Here is a 16,308-nt window from a genome sequence, read left to right as displayed (position 1 = left end):
ATTTACCTGCCAGACAAACCCAGAAACTGTATGAAACTAATTACAATTTTCTGTCCCTTTTTAGCAGTGAGATGCTGAGCAAGTCACTGACTCTCTGAGCCTCAGTTTCCTCCTTTGTTAAATGAGGGGCTTGGACTTTCAGTACCCTTCTAGTGACACTTTAGTGATCACATTAGAAGTATTTGTTGACCATTTTGGGGCATGGAACTGTCCTCCAACTATCTAGAGAGGGTAGAGGCATCTAATCTGAACCCTTTCTTAGACCTACCTTAAATCACCAAGCATTCATTAAATGCTTACAATATGCTAGGCTCTTTCCCAAGTACCGGGGACATAGGGAAACTCAGGAGACACTCTCTGCTCTCAAGAAGTTCACAGGCTCATGGGAAAGATAATTAGGACACAATTATGTAAAACCTGCTTTATTCAGAATAAGCCAGAGTTAGGTAAAATAAGGAAGATTAAAGGTCTGCAAGAGTCTTATGAAAGGAGATGGGGCTTGAACTTGTTCTTGAGAGAAGCCAGGGTGAGTATTCTAGGCAGGAAAGTCACCAATGTAATCCCATGCTATTGGAAAATAGGGTTTCCTTTTCATGGAAGAGAAAGGAGGCCTCTTTTCTACTGGTTTCTAGTTTATGTGGAGAAGGAGCCAGGTGAAACAAGACAGGAAAGGGAGAAGAACAGATGATGGATCTGAAGAATCTAGTTGAGGATTTTATCTTTGACTGGTTCTAGGGAGTCATGAAGAGAGTTCAAGAGAAAGCAACATGGTCAGACATGAGCTTTCGGAAATTGAATTTGGTGGCTGGTAGGATGATTGGAGAGACTTGAGGGAATGAAGCCAACCAGACAGTGCTTGTAATGTCTCAAGTGTGAGGTTGAGCCTTGGACCAAAAAATAGAATGTGTTTGAGAGATGTTACTAAAGTGGAAACAATAGGACCCTGTAACAGATGGAATGGAGGAGGAAATGCATGAGAGATATGAAGTGTGTGTGACACCTAAGCTATGAGCCTGGATGATTGGGAGAGTTGTGCCTGGATAGTAATAGAAAAGGAAGAACATGGGAGCATCAGGGGAAAGAAAACTAGTTTTGGACACATAATGAAAAGTACCAGGCAAGAGGAGTTTCTCCAAAACATAGAAGCAAGGGCAGAAAGTGGAATGAAATGGGGATGATTTGTTGTATTAGGTTGCAAAAAAGTCAAGGAGAATGAGATAAAAAAAAAAATGATTTGATGTAGTTGAAAAAATAAACTGGCTCCCTTCATCCCTATGATGTGTTATCCTTCATCTTCCAGCCTCTTCCTGGCTTTTTTAAGGACTAGAGATGGTCATCGACAATTGGTGTTGCCACAAAACTCTCTGCAGTCTGGTTCCCAGTATCATTATTCAAATGATATCTCTCTTTCTAGAGTTGCCAATGAACTTCTAATCACTAAAATCAATGATCTCAGTCTCCTTCCTGCCCCTTCATGCCAATCATAGGCTGGGGTTGCAAATCTAATGGATACATTGGTTCCTATACATTTCCCCACCCTGCTCATTATACTAATGAGCAAGAACAGCTACAGCTCCTTAAGTATGGGCAAAGGAGAAGGGCAAGAGTCTAGGTTAAGTTAAAAGCAGGTAGGAAACTCTCATCAGTTTTTGATCAGATTGAGGTCACCTGCCCAGAAGGCAACAATAGGCAGAGTCTTTTCTCTTCACATTCTTGTGGAACCCAAACACCCCCATTTTCCTCACAATTTACCCCTTTTCTTTTTTTCAATAAGAATTTGGGTTCCACACCTTATTAGTTATTTCTTAAATCACAACTCTTGTTACTGACATTACTGACTTTTCTTCTATTGAGATTTTTACTTCCTCACTATCAGAGACATGGACCTGTCCTATCTTCCAGGTTTGTGCAGGAGCACATGTCAACTTTCTGATGTCTTTTACTATGTACCTATTGACATGTATCTTGATAGATTCAACTTACCACAAACTCCGCCTTCTCTAATCAACAGATTTGTTTGCATGGCTTACTCAGCCAGCAAGTCAAGGCCCTGGCTGTCTAACTGGTAATTTTTCTACTGCAGCTTAGAACCAAATCAGGACATAAATTGGGGTTCCATAACCCCAACTCCCATCCTGTGCTCAGGAAGTAGGCCCTTAAGTCCAGATAACAACTCTCTGATCAACCCTTTGGACAAATGGGTATAGGCAGTAGACTTCACTTTTAACACAAACTTCCATTAATGTTTTACTACATGAGCAAACTCCCAATGAGAATGATCACATTGACTCAAGCTTGTAGCATTCAACAGTCATCTTGGTTCTAAGAGTACCAGCATCTGGTTTAAAATAAAACAATTTGCTCTCCTTACAATAATGACTCAAACATCCTTAACCAAAGTGAATTTTCCCCCAAATATTCCCATATTTTCCTTTTCCTTGATGTACTTATCTAACTCACATTCCTTCCTTAAACTAGACCTTGAAATTATAATTATCCTAAGAATTTCCCATTCTTACCTAAATATCCCCTCTAAATAAAATGAAGGGAACTTAACTCCTATCTTACATGTAGCTGATAGCAGGTGTCAGAGCCAGATACCTAACCCATCTCTGGCTATTAGATCCAATTCACCTAAAACTTCTTTTTTCTGGTTTGCTTAGTAACTAACTATAAAGATCCAGGACATTAAAGGAAAATTCCTTTATAGATATAAGTATTTGAATGTCAGGGTCCAGGCAGAGGTCATATGGGTAGTCAAATGTCTTAGGCCAGATTTATTCTTCTAGGTGCGATATTATCCAAATGTCATTTTGGGGAAATCAAGTCAAAGGGGTCCAACCTCAGCCATACTGAGAAGCCGCCCCTTCAGCTGTCCATCTCTGTCACCTGATATACTTGGCCCATTGGCTTCCTTGGCTTCAAGAACATGACATTGACCCAGTAGCATTTCTATTTGTTGACCATCCTGGTATCTGACATAAGAGAAAATTAAAAGTCCTGTGATCTAAAATGGTTGTTTTACCTAGTTAGAGCTGCCAGTGAATGCAATTCACTAAATTCCAATTATAATCTTAATGGAACCCCAATTAATGAAGCCCCTACCTTGATTATCCTTCCTGGGTCTTTGCCTAAAACCAGGTATTCTAACTATGACTGGTCCTACAGGCCTCTCTCCTACCTCTTACTAGAGACATCCCTTTGTCTGAAATCATATCTACTCTATCTGTATATAAAGATGGTATTTCAGATTCCCCTTAGCTAGAGAAACCTCCTTCTAGCCTGTTGTATCTTACAACAAATAAATGCCTCCTTTGTCCAGGAGATTGCATGGAGAAATATCAAATGATCTTGTTTATCTTTCTCATATTACATAGTGCTTTTGCTTTGGAATATATATATATATGTATATATATACATATATATATATATGTATATATCCAAAATATTCCCAATTCACATATATAGTTAGAAACTTCTATACATAAACTTTGTTTATCTACTAGCCATCCTCAGCATTCAAATGGTTATTTTTGTTTTGGCAAGGCAGTTGGATTAAGTGACTTGCCCAAGGTCACACAGCTAGCTCATCATTAAGTGTCTGAGGCCTAATCTGAACTCAGGTACTCCTGACTCCAGGACAGGTGCTCTATTCAGTGACCCCTGATGTACAAATTACTTTTCAGACTTCTTTAAAACCATTAGAACATCTTAGGTAGCTTTCAATTTCCAACATGTGGCACTAATTTCATTATAACAGAACAGCAATAAGAGTAACAGAGTAACACATAAATTACTAGACTGCACAAAGCAATCCTTCCATTATTACATTATTCATGAAGCCACAGATCTATCCCAGGAGGGGTCGGACTTTTTCATATTTCCCTTATTAACCCTTCAAAGCAATCACACATCAACCCCAGGCTTTAACAATACAGTATTTAAATAACGTATTCACAAGAGATAGCTAAATATTGCAAATATAATCTCTTTGCAGTTACAAAAGAATATCACATAAATGATAAATACATCTTATTCATCAATAAGTTACCTTACAATAGGGTCCATAATTGCTATTGTTCAGAGCCCCCCATCAGCTGCCTGCAGTTACCAAGAGAGAAGTCCACATTCTTGACTTCTTTAAAATTAAACATACATTGCTAATATACATTAATCATAAGATTCCTATTCAAACATCTCATTTCCCTTAGAACAAGAGTAAAATGAATATCCCATGATCTTTACACTTTTGTCTCTTTACCCAAATTCTCAGAATCCAATCTCATACATGACACATTTAAAACCCCAATGTAATTACAACTCAACTAACTTCCCAACAGTTAAGTTTGATTAAAAACTTTAGAGTACCTTATACAGAGACTCTAACATTCATATTCCAGACACTCTATCCCAAATAAAAATACAATTGTTAGCATTATTAAACTTGACATTAAAACCCTTAGAGCTTTTCCCCAAATCAGTAAACATCCCTGATAACCTAGGTGTTTCTCTTCTTAGTAACGCAATACCACTTTTCTTTAATCCAAAGATGTTACAATAAATTTAAAATCCCAAACTGCCGGGTTTTTATTTACAACGCCGGCTTCTTAATGCTAGTCCGTCCTCTTACTCACCAGTCCAACGCGTGGTGAGTCTTCGGGGTACCTCCGGCCCCCACTCTTTGATGGGGGAAGAACCAGACAGAGCGCCTGAGGTGGGTCATGAGTCTTTATTCTTCTGTGATCACATTCCCGCTCCCCCCCACCTCTCAGCAGACACTTTTATCCCCTCTGTCCTTCCTCCCATGAACTCTTACTCAATGAGGGGCCGAGTTCTGTAACATTCCCTTATAAGGTGATTATGTTTCCCCCTCTAAGCGACCGCCAAGCCTCTTCCCCCCGCCCCCAACATCTCCCCCTTTCTGTTTTACAAGGTTATCACTTGGTGTGACCTTAAGCGGTGTCATTTCTACTGGCCTCTGATAGCCGGGGGCGAGGAACCCTGTCTTAGGTCATCTCCTTCAACCCAGGACCTTGCCCGTCCTAGGCGCCCGACACCCTCAGGGCCTGTCTTAGGTGGCTGGGTCAGGAGAAGTTGCCCGTCTTGGGGTTTACCTCGTCTTACCCCTAGGTGTCACATGTCATGCATGGCGGCTAGCCAGACTTGGGGATCCACCGGGGGCGAGGAACCCTGTCTTAGGTCATCTCCTTCAACCCAGGACCTTGCCCGTCTTAGGTGGCTGGGTCAGGAGAAGTTGCCCGTCTTGGGGTTTACCTCGTCTTACCCCTAGGTGTCACATGTCATGCATGGCGGCTAGCCAGACTTGGGGATCCTCCCCCGTCTCCATGGCCATGAAGGCTTTCTGAGTAAGAAGCATATAGCCCCTCTGTCGCCTAGCTAGGCGGCAGAAACAGACAACAAGTAGGGTGATTCCCAGAATCAGCGTCCTTGTTCACCCTCAAGGGGGTATCCTCCCGCCATCTGGCAATCCCTCCATGGTATGGGATCCTCGATGTCTTCCCCTGTGGCCACACATGAGGGGCCCCACCGAGGCAGAAGGGAGCCCCATCGATGTATTGGTCACTAGCAGGCGAGGGTAGATCGGGGAGTTCCGTGCTACCGGAAGGGGAGAGGGAATAACTCGGAGTATTCCCCATGTCGGATTTCCTTCAGATGGAGCACCTCCAAGGATCCCTACGATGATCAGAAGGCCTGAAAAAGAAAGAAATTCCTCTCACCCCGTAGGGTTGGTCATTAATCAAGGTCTCTTTAACCTCGTTCACAAATGAGAGGGGTGTCTGATCTGCTCTCTGCTTCAGCCCAACCAACTTCTGTGTGGCTCTCCCCCCTTTCATGGCTCCAATCTTATCCCAAGCTGCAACATGTGTTTCTTTAACAGTCTCTAGCTCAAACTGGCCATACTGGGCCTGAACAGCAGGGTCAGTATAGGCTCCAGTTCCACACAGGAGGTCAATGGCTAAATCCAGGGGAGTATAACCCCGGGATTTTGCCAGCTTAGAGGCCTCTCTGCGGGCCTGAGCCTTAAAAGCTAAATATAAGGAGGCATCCAGGCACGCGGCTGCAATTTCGTCAAAGTCAGCAGGGGTCCAAGGGTGCGTAGCAAAGAGGTTTTGCATCAGTCTTTTTACATAAGGGGAGCTTGGGCCGTATTTAGTCACGGCCTCCTTAAGTTCCTTAAGCATCTTAAAAGGGACAGGGCGGTAGTCTCGGGCTCCGGTAAGGGGGTCCGTAAATACCGGGTAGAGGCCCCAGTCATCCCAGTCCACCTCCTCCCCTTTCTCTATTGCTATGGAGGCACTGGTGGCAAGTAGGCCGGATGGGCGGAGCCCTTGAGGGGATCTCTGAAGGGCGGACAAGGAACACGGGGGATTTTTTGCCTCTGTTTCCTGGCTGGGCCGCCAAGCCTGGGGCGCGGCAGCTGTCCAATCAGCGCGGACTTCTCCCTCCTCGTCAGCAGCCTCCCGGTCCCACCTACTCACGCTCCTCTTCCTGCCACCCCTGAGGGCTGTTTGCACCCCTCCCTTCCCGCGCTCGGAAACTTCCGGCCCTGAATCTCTAAGTGTGCCACATTCATCGCCCTCCCCCTTTTCATTCTGTCTCGGTAAGGAGGGGCATGCGGCATTTTCTTCTCCCTGGGGGCCCCTTGTTCCCCCATTGTTTCTTCTAAGTTCCTCCCACGGATACAGGGGAGGGGGTGGCCTTCCCTCTTCCTCTGAGCCCTCTGAATCCGATCCCGCCAACGAGCTACCCACCTGAGTGCTGATTGTTCGTGCCAAAGTCACCTTCTGGGGATGCAGGGCTGCATCCACTATCTTATACACTGTAAAATCCTTGGGGGTCAGTTTTCCCGGGCAGGTGTCATTATAGGAGGCCATCTGCTGCCCTACCACCTTCCATTTATCTGGTTGGATCCCACTATGTTGCACCCAAGGGCAGATGTTCCAGATATTCTCAACAAAAGCACAGCACGTCTTGATAGGTAATTTACAGCCATGCTTAGCGCAGAGTTTATAAAGCTGCGCTGCAACGGCCTCTTTTTCCTCCGGCTCAAAGGCGGGAATACTATTCCGGCCCCCCATGCTGTCTACTAGCCGAGGCTGCAATCCTAACAGGTGGCAGAACTGGAAAGTTCCCGTTCGGCAAAAGAGAAGGAGGAAGCAGGGCACAATCAGACAGGCCAGCACGGCAAGGAGCGTGATTAGAGCAGAAGGAGAAAGGGGACAGAAAGAAAGCATAGTCAACACAATAGGGATATGTCCCTCAGGCAATATCTGAGAGTAAACGCCCTCTCCTTCCTCCCGGTCAGAAACGACCGAGGCTGTCTGGAGAATCCGACCAGCGGATTCAGACGTTCCCTAGCAAAATCAGGTCCCGGGTTTCGGCACCACTTGCCGGGTTTTTATTTACAACGCCGGCTTCTTAATGCTAGTCCGTCCTCTTACTCACCAGTCCAACGCGTGGTGAGTCTTCGGGGTACCTCCGGCCCCCACTCTTTGATGGGGGAAGAACCAGACAGAGCGCCTGAGGTGGGTCATGAGTCTTTATTCTTCTGTGATCACATTCCCGCTCCCCCCCACCTCTCAGCAGACACTTTTATCCCCCCTGTCCTCCCTCCCATGAACTCTTAAACAATGAGGGGCCGAGTTCTGTAACATTCCCTTATAAGGTGATTATGTTTCCCCCTCTAAGCGACCGCCAAGCCTCTTCCCCCCGCCCCCAACACCAAACCACTTAACTCCTTGCAAAAGTTACGATAGTGTTAAAATAGTTCATAATCCCCAACTAATTTAACAATCTAGGTTATTTAATTCCTCTCATTCTGTACAAATTTTGTCAGAACGTTACGACACTAATATCCCTCTTTTCAAACCCTCAGAGTGCTTCCCAAAACTCCAGTTCAGAAACTTTAAAAACAATGAGAGTCATCACTCAGACCATAGGGCCAATGGATATTCATTAAACATGATTTCCTTTCAATAAACGTGTCTCCTAATCTCTGGATTTTATACGTGTGTGTGTGTGTGTGTGTGTGTGTGTGTGTGTGTAATTTTTTTCTTTCCTATCACATATCCCACCTGTGGAGGGGTCTCTTTCATTTTAAGGCTTAAGTCCTTAAATTCTCCTATCCCCGCTCCCATTAGGTAGACTCAGTCTAGGGTTCTAGTCTTAACAAGATGGTGGATGGGATCAAGACCACAGTGTGTCAACCCACTATGTAGTCCTTCCCCCCAGCCCAAGGAGAAAGCATGGGATTTTTCCCAGACACTCATAAGGATAAGAAATCTTCCCTCCGATAACTTCTCAATCTTTCCCTTAAAGGTTCTTTCTTCTCTTCTAAACTCTCCCCAAACCACAGAATCCCCCTCCCTTCTCTTTTAACTCTCCACACCAGCACAACTACCACTGGCTCGGTGAGGGAGAGGTTGATTTCCACGTGAGGGTCACTGCACACCTACTTCCTTCTCCCCCACCTTCTGAAACTCCTGGGCCCAACTCCCAGTTCCTTCAGTTTAAAACAAGCTGTGACCCCAGACCCAGAAATACTCAACACAGACACTTACACAGACAGGACATAGAACAAACACACATATTTCTCTGGAGTCCCCAACCCCCGGATTTCCCAGGAGCTCTTGGTTGGGCTTGGGGAACAAGAGCCCCTGAGTTTCCTCATCTTCTTACTCAAAGGTCATGAGGGGCACGATCTGTGCCTCCTTCTCCAACTCAGGGCATCCTCTTTTAAAGTGTCCTGCTCTTCCACATTTAAAACACTCATTCCATCCACTCCATTTCCCTTTCTTTCCCTTGTGAAGAGGACATTTAAGATTGACATTAATTCTCCCTATGTGAAGAGGTTGGGCCCTAAGAATTGTTCCAGTTGGTCAGACAGTTCTATTGGATCCTCTACTAAGGATTTCATCTCCTTTTTGAATGCCCTGACTACTGGTGTCCTTAAAGGGGCATTCACATAACCTATTCCCCCTCCCTGTCCTCCCACTGGGTTTTTCTCCTTTTTCCTGAACTTACTCTTTCCTCTTGGACTCTACTGTTAGCTTCCTCCTCTCTAGGAGCAGTTGGAGAACTTGGAGTAGACTCAGAATCAGGAGGTGGGTGGAGGCAATATTGCCAGAGGATCCCACCTATGTATCTTATCTCTTTCTAACTTAGAAATAATTTATTTTTTTTAGGTTTTTTTTTTTTTTTTTTGCAAGGCAAACGGGGTTAAGTGGCGTGCCCAAGGCCACACAGCTAGGTAATTATTAAGTGTCTGAGACCGGATTTGAACCCAGGTACTCCTGCCTCCAGGGCAGGTGCTTTATCCACTGTGCCACCTAGCCGCCCCTTAGAAATAATTTAGTATGCCTAATTATTCAGCATGCTGCAAATCCTACCATCTCTTTGTTTAAACGTACCTCCAGACAGCATCCTCAATGTCCCAGCTAGCTAATTTTCTGCCCAAAGGACTCTTCTTGGGTATTTGATAGAGAGGGATCTCTTTTTCTCCCCTCCCAGGCACCTTTTTTTGACTCTCAGCCTCCCACCTGGGATTTCCCTTCTCTGGAATTGTCTAGAATAAGGACTTCTATGCCCTGAAAGGTTCCTTACCTTTCTGGATCCTTTCCACAATCCTCCATCACTCTCCCCATCAATGACAGGGTTCCAGGTCCATTCAGAGATCTACCCAAGGGAACCCCGGAAAATAAATGGGGATCTGGCTTGAAATCAAACTATGGGCACTCCTTCCTCTGGTCTCTTCTGGGGCTTCCTCAAGTGGATTCTGTGGATCCTAAACATGAGCCCCCAAATTGTATAAATGAATGAAAGGAAAACGTGCTAGAGTGAGAGAAAATTATAGATTTTATTCACAAATCTTACAAGATACAGTTACCTCACCTGGTGTGAGGTATGAGGTAGCCTTTGAACATCAGGTAATTTATAGTCTTCAGAAACTCTTTCCCCTCCCTCTTGGATGTTCATAGGCTCTCAGAGTTTGAGTTACAATTTAAGAGGTCCACCCATTCCATGACATGCCACTAATATGATCCTCCCCCATCATACAATGCATGATATGCTAAAGAACCCCAATCCTCACAGCGGGTATATGGGTTAATATTCAATTACCTAATTGGGCAAACTCAATTGCATTAGGTCAAGATCTCTAGGTCACTCTTGACAGGTTGAGAACCGGGTTTTGGTTTTGCCATCTCTGGAATGGGATTAGGGAAACTCTCCCAGTCTTGTGATTGGTTGGGCCATTCCCCCTTTGTAATGGACTCCCTAAAGTCTCCCCTCCACACCCTGTGAAGACCAACACCCTACATTCCTCACAATCACTTTATCTCTCAAAGCCACAAACAATATTGAAACTGCTGACACATTACAAACCTGACTTGTAGCATTTAACAGAAGATAATTCCTTATGAAGCTTTCGTCACTTTTTTTTTTTGACATAGCTAGGTAGCACAGTGAATAGAGCACTGGTCTTAGAGTCAGAACAGGAGTTTAAATATAGACTTAGACACAACATTTACTAGCTGTGTGACCCTGGTCAAATCACTTAACCCTGACTGTCTTGCATCCAGGGCCATATCCAGTACGCCTGGATATGGGTCCAGGGGAATATCTGTTCCCTGGATCCAGATGGATTTGGAGGAGAAAGTGAGGCTGGGAACTTAGCGCAGCATTCCCCTCACTCAAATCCAATTCATGTGCTTGTCACTATTGCTGCTGATCTGTCTTTTGGGTTCAATTCTGCCTCACAATTGATTCAGACTTGGGAATGCAGGTTTTGGAAAGAAAATAGAGATTTATTAAAGGATAACATATTAAGAAAGCAATAGGAAAGTTAAGAAGAATTTAAAGAGAAGACCACGTGGATGGCTGATTGAATTGGCCAGGCCAGCTGGCTAGGGTTCAGCAGGAGACTGGAAGGTCAAAAGGGACTTAGCCCCTCCCTCTGATCTCCTTAAATTCTCCTAGAGTCCATGGGAAGGGGCAGTGACCTGGGAATGACCCAAGCCCCTCACTGGAGTTTTTACCTTTTGGGGAGGGGTCTCTTTTTGGGTGGTCTTCCAGGACCTGTGCTCCCTGGCTGCCCCACCAAAAAAAAAAGTGTAAAGATTCTCTTTACAATGCAAAACAAAGATTCATAAAATTTGTCTCTTAACGATCTCATCACTCCATGTCCAGTTTTCTCTGCATCATCATGGCATCACCTCCTGGAAGTCATGGTCTTCTTTTGAGAACAAAGGTCGAACATCATCATCATTGTTAACGTGAAAGCTGCTGTGGTAAATGTTGGAGGATACAAAAAAGAGAGAAAAGACAAGTCCCTACCCTCAAAGAGTTTACAATCCAAAGGGTTTTTGTGGCTTCCCCACCTTTCCTTGTGAAGTCTAAGGAAAAATCAAGGATGACATTGCTAAATACACACCTATGTTTATTTTTTTTCCATGATAGAGTCTATCATTTTGTGAAGTCCACTCAAGGCTGAAGGGTTTTCTACACACAATACAATCTACAAGTTTCTATTAGGAATTCTCCTTCACACAATCAGGCTTTCCACTGGGCTTGAGGATTTTTTTCCCGATGTTGCCTACTCACTCTAATGTGAGTCCTCTGGCCTAGTTTTTGCCCAAGGTGATCAGTAACATAAACCCACTCAGCAAGGTGCTTTCAGATTTACTGCATTCAAAAATTTTCTCCTGAATGGGAATTCACTTACATTTAATGAAGCTCTCTCTGTAACTGAAACTTTTCCACATTCCTTTTATTCTTTTTTTTAAGGTTTTTTTGCAAGGCAAACAGGGTTAAGTGGCTTGCCCAAGGCCACACAGCTAGGTCATTATTAAGCGTCTGAGATCAGACTTGAACCCAGGTACTCCTGACTCCAAGGCTGGTGCTTTATCCACTATGCCACCTAGCTGCCCCTCCTTTTTTTCTTTACAAGCATTTAGTAAGCACAGCCTATGGTGGATGGGCACTGTGCTGCATGCTAGGAATGCAAATGTGAGGCATGGGGGGTGTGAAGCATGTGAAGGGAGACTGTTTATTTACATTACAAAGCCTGGGGTCTGCCTGGATTGTTGCCTGTGGGCAGGTACTGAGTTAAAACAAAAGACTCAGCCTCAACCTGATCAAAACCTGACATTAGGCCAAGTCAATTGCAAAACTAGGAGAATTCTCCTAATCCCATTCCAGAGATGATGGCAAGCCCAAGATTAGAAGTTCTCAACTGATTAAGAGTAACCAAGAGATCTTGACCTAATTAATGCAACTGAGTTTGCGCAATTAGGTAATTGAATATTAACCCATACACCCCCCATGAGGATTGGGGTTCATCAACATATCATGCATCGTATGATGGGGGGAAGAATCATATCAGGGACATGTCATGACCTCTTAGATTGTAACTCAAACTCTGAGAGCCTGTGAACATCCAAGAGGGAGGGGAAAGAGTTTCTGAAGACTATAAATTATGATATTCAAATGCTACCTTATGCCTCATGCCAGATGAGGTACTCGTGTCCTGTAGGATTTGTGAATAAAATCTACAATTTTCTCTCACTCTAGCAAGTTTTTTTCTTTCATTTACAACACACACACACACACACACACACACACACACACACACACACACATAAATCATGTGGTATAGAAAGGCCAAGAATTGGGAATAGAGAAGGTAGGTAGGGTTGTCTAACTTTAATCTCCTTTGATTACATCCTCTTCATTAATCTGATGTGGCTCCTACCCTAGTTCCAGCTCTCTTCACCTCATACCCGGATTTCTTCTGGTGGGTCTGCCTGCCTCAAGTCAATTCTCTTTTGAGTTGCCAAAGTGATCTTCCTAAAATGCACAGGTCTGATTAAGTCACCCCCCCCCCCCACCCAGTGAACTCCAGTGGCTACCATCTCCATGATCAAATCTAGAAAATCTTGTTTGTCATTCAAAGTCCTTCACAGCCTATAATCATCTCTCCCCAACTTCCCAACCTTCTTCCATCTGATACCACAAGGATACCCCATGACCTGCATCCAGGGACGGAATTCCTGGTTTTTCCTAGAACAAGATGCTTTTATCTCCTAATTCCAGTTTTTTTCACTGATTGTCCCTTATGCTTGGAAAGCTTTTTTATCCTTATCTATGACTCTTGGCCTCTCCCACTTCCTTCACATCTCAGCTAAAATCCCACCTTCTACAGGAAACTTTTCTGATCAAGCATATTTTAATACTTTGTTAATTATATCCAATTGATCCTGTACATGGTTTATTGGTCTATATTAGCTAGAAACATTTTTTAAATTGTATTGCATGGAAATGAACATAGATGTAGTCTGACCAGAGCAGAATACAATGCAAAATGGTTCTATAATATCCTATTTCTAGGCAATGATGCAACCTTAAAACACCACAAGACTGCATTAGACTTTCTAGCTGCTATATTGAGCGTGCAATCTAGCAAAAAAAAAAACTCAAATAAAAAAGGATCAAGTTTTGTAAACTGCTGTTGATTAATTCCTGCCCTTAGACTTTTATTTTTTTATTTTATTTTTTTTAGGTTTTTGCAAGGCAAATGGGGTTAAGTGGCTTGCCCAAGGCCACACAGCTAGATAATTATTAAGCATCTAAGACCGGATTTGAACCCAGGTACTCCTGACTCAGGTAGACTTTGATTTTTTTTAAACTGCAAATGTAAACTATAATATTTGAATGTATCATCTTGATAAGCAGTGGCAGTGAGGGTCCTAGCTTGACCCCAATAGGTGGATCAACCAAAAAGTTGAAATATGGGTTGAATCACTCTTACCCCAAGCCAGTCCTTGTTCCAATTTCTTTCCAATATGTATTTTCTGATGGCTTTTGAAATAACCCTTATGGCTGAAGGTTTTCCCACATTCATTACACTTAAATGGTTTCTCTCCAGTATGAATCCTACGATGACTTTTCAGGTAACTTCTGACTGAAGGCTTTCCCATATTCATTACATTCAAAGGGTTTTACACACACACACACACACACACACACACACACATTCCCTTCAACACTTTTCTGTTCTGACTCCTTTCACAGCTGATCAATCTAGGGCCATTATAATCTAACTCAATGCAGGTACCACCAGCAGTAACAAGCAAAATTAAAATAACCCTCCAGTCCCCTTCCCTGATCACTTACCAGAGGTTGCCCTGAGGGAATGGACTCTGAGTTTAGGACCAAGGGAAGGGAAGTCTTATTCCACATACTTCATTTTCCCAAGGGAAAGAGGAAGTAACTCAGGATGAATAGATTGTATGGTTGGGTTGTAGTTACACTATCTTTCTCCTCAAACTCATCCTCTAAGGGCTCTCCCAGCTTTAGAGCCAGGTAACTTCCCTGTTTTCCTGGACTTCAAACTGCTTTCTTCAAAGTTATCAATAATCTATTTGCCAAAACAGGTGGCCTTTTACACATCTTCATGCTTCTGGACCTCTTGGCAGCACAATACTACTGACCACCCACTCTTCCTAGCTTTAATTTCTCCTTTATGAGTTACTGTGAAACTCTATCTGGGTTCTTCTGATTATGACTTTCTCAAGTCTCTGTGGCAGGATTATTATCCTCCATGACTTTTCTTAAATGTACTTTCTTAACAAAAACACAGCATCGTGGGCACTCTTCTCTATACTCATTTGTTGACTTAGTTTTATGGGTTTATTATCTCAGCACAGATGACTTATAAAATTATATATTCAGGTCTGATTTCCCTTTTATTCTCCAATCTCACATCAAAGATCGACTGAACTCTCTGAATATGTCTTAGTTATATTCCATAGCTCATTACCCTTCCTTAAAATAATATTTTTTCAATACTTATTTTTCTAGCACTATCTTTCCTGTCATTCAATTTCATAATCTTAGGGTCATTCTTGTTCTTCTCTCTCATCCCATACACCCAATCAGTTGCCATATCTTGTCACTTCTACCTCATTTCTGTCTTTTTTTTGCATATAGTCACCTCCCTAGTTCAGACCTTCATTACCTTTCTTTAAAGCCTTCTAGTTGATTTCCCTCCCTTATCTTTCTCTGCTGAAATGCATCCCAAACAGCTTTCAGTGATTTTCCTAATACAGAGCTCTGACCATGGTCTTCCTCTATTCAGTGAACTGAATTTGGTGCAGTGGATAGAGTACCAGCCCTGGAGTCAGGAGTACCTGAGTTCAAATTCAGTCTGACATTTAGTAATTACCTAGCTCTGTGGCCTTGGGCAAGCCACTTAACCCCATTTGCCTTGCCAAAAAAAAAAACCTAAAAAAAATGGTTTTAAAAATAATTTACATAATTATTCATAAAATTGTAGTTCTTGTTCAGATATTTTAGTCATGTTTGCATCTTCTGTGATCCCATTTAGGGTTTTCTTGGCAGAGATAGTGGAGAGATTTGCCATTTCCTTCTTCAGTTCAGTTTACAGTTGAGGATTGGAGGTAAATAGGGTCTTGTGTCACTTGTCCAGAGTCACAGAACTAATATCTGAGGCCATATTTTAACTTATGAAATCTTCCTTACTCCAAACCTGGTGCTGTATAACTGTGTCACTTACACTGTTTCATAAAACAGATACGTAAATGATTTCTAGATAAATCATTTATTGCTAAATAAGTGAATTATATATATACATATATATATATACATATAAATATATATGGAGCATGCTCAAATAATTTTTACTGCTATGAATGTGCAACCAAAAAATTGATGTTATTTTAGTTAAGATCTTACTAGATTCAGACTATAATATTTGATATATCAGTTATACTTTCTAGAATTTTATAAACATGGGATCTAGGAGGCTAAAATAGTTCAGGTGCAAACATGCCTTGAGACAATCCATACTAGGGTTTACAGTCTGACATTAACCCATTAATAACTACTCTGAGGGACATGTCATTCCAATCATTCTGAATCCATTGGACTGTCTTACTGGGTACCCCAGATTCCAACACCTTTTCCAATGAGGATTATAAACTACATTGCTGAAACATAGGTCAACTATGGCTACATTCTCCAATCTACACATTTTGTAATTCTGTCAAGAAAAGGATCTAATTTCAAACCTGTGCAATCTGATTTTTGTTCAATAATTTGGGTTTTTTTTGCAAGGTAATGGGCTTAAGTGACTTGCCCAAGACCACACAACACAGGTAATTAAGTGTCTGAGGCCAGATTTGAACTCAGGTACTCCTGACTCCAGGGCTGGTGCTCTATCCACTATGCCACCTAGCCACCCCTCAATAATTTTTAAAAGATAAATTT

This window comes from Macrotis lagotis, unplaced genomic scaffold (genome assembly GCF_037893015.1).
Source record: "Macrotis lagotis isolate mMagLag1 unplaced genomic scaffold, bilby.v1.9.chrom.fasta BILBYCTG106, whole genome shotgun sequence".
In the NCBI taxonomy this organism is placed as follows: Eukaryota; Metazoa; Chordata; class Mammalia; order Peramelemorphia; family Peramelidae; genus Macrotis; species Macrotis lagotis.
The sequence above is the reverse complement of the archived record's forward strand: the minus strand, read 5'-3'. Positions refer to the sequence as shown.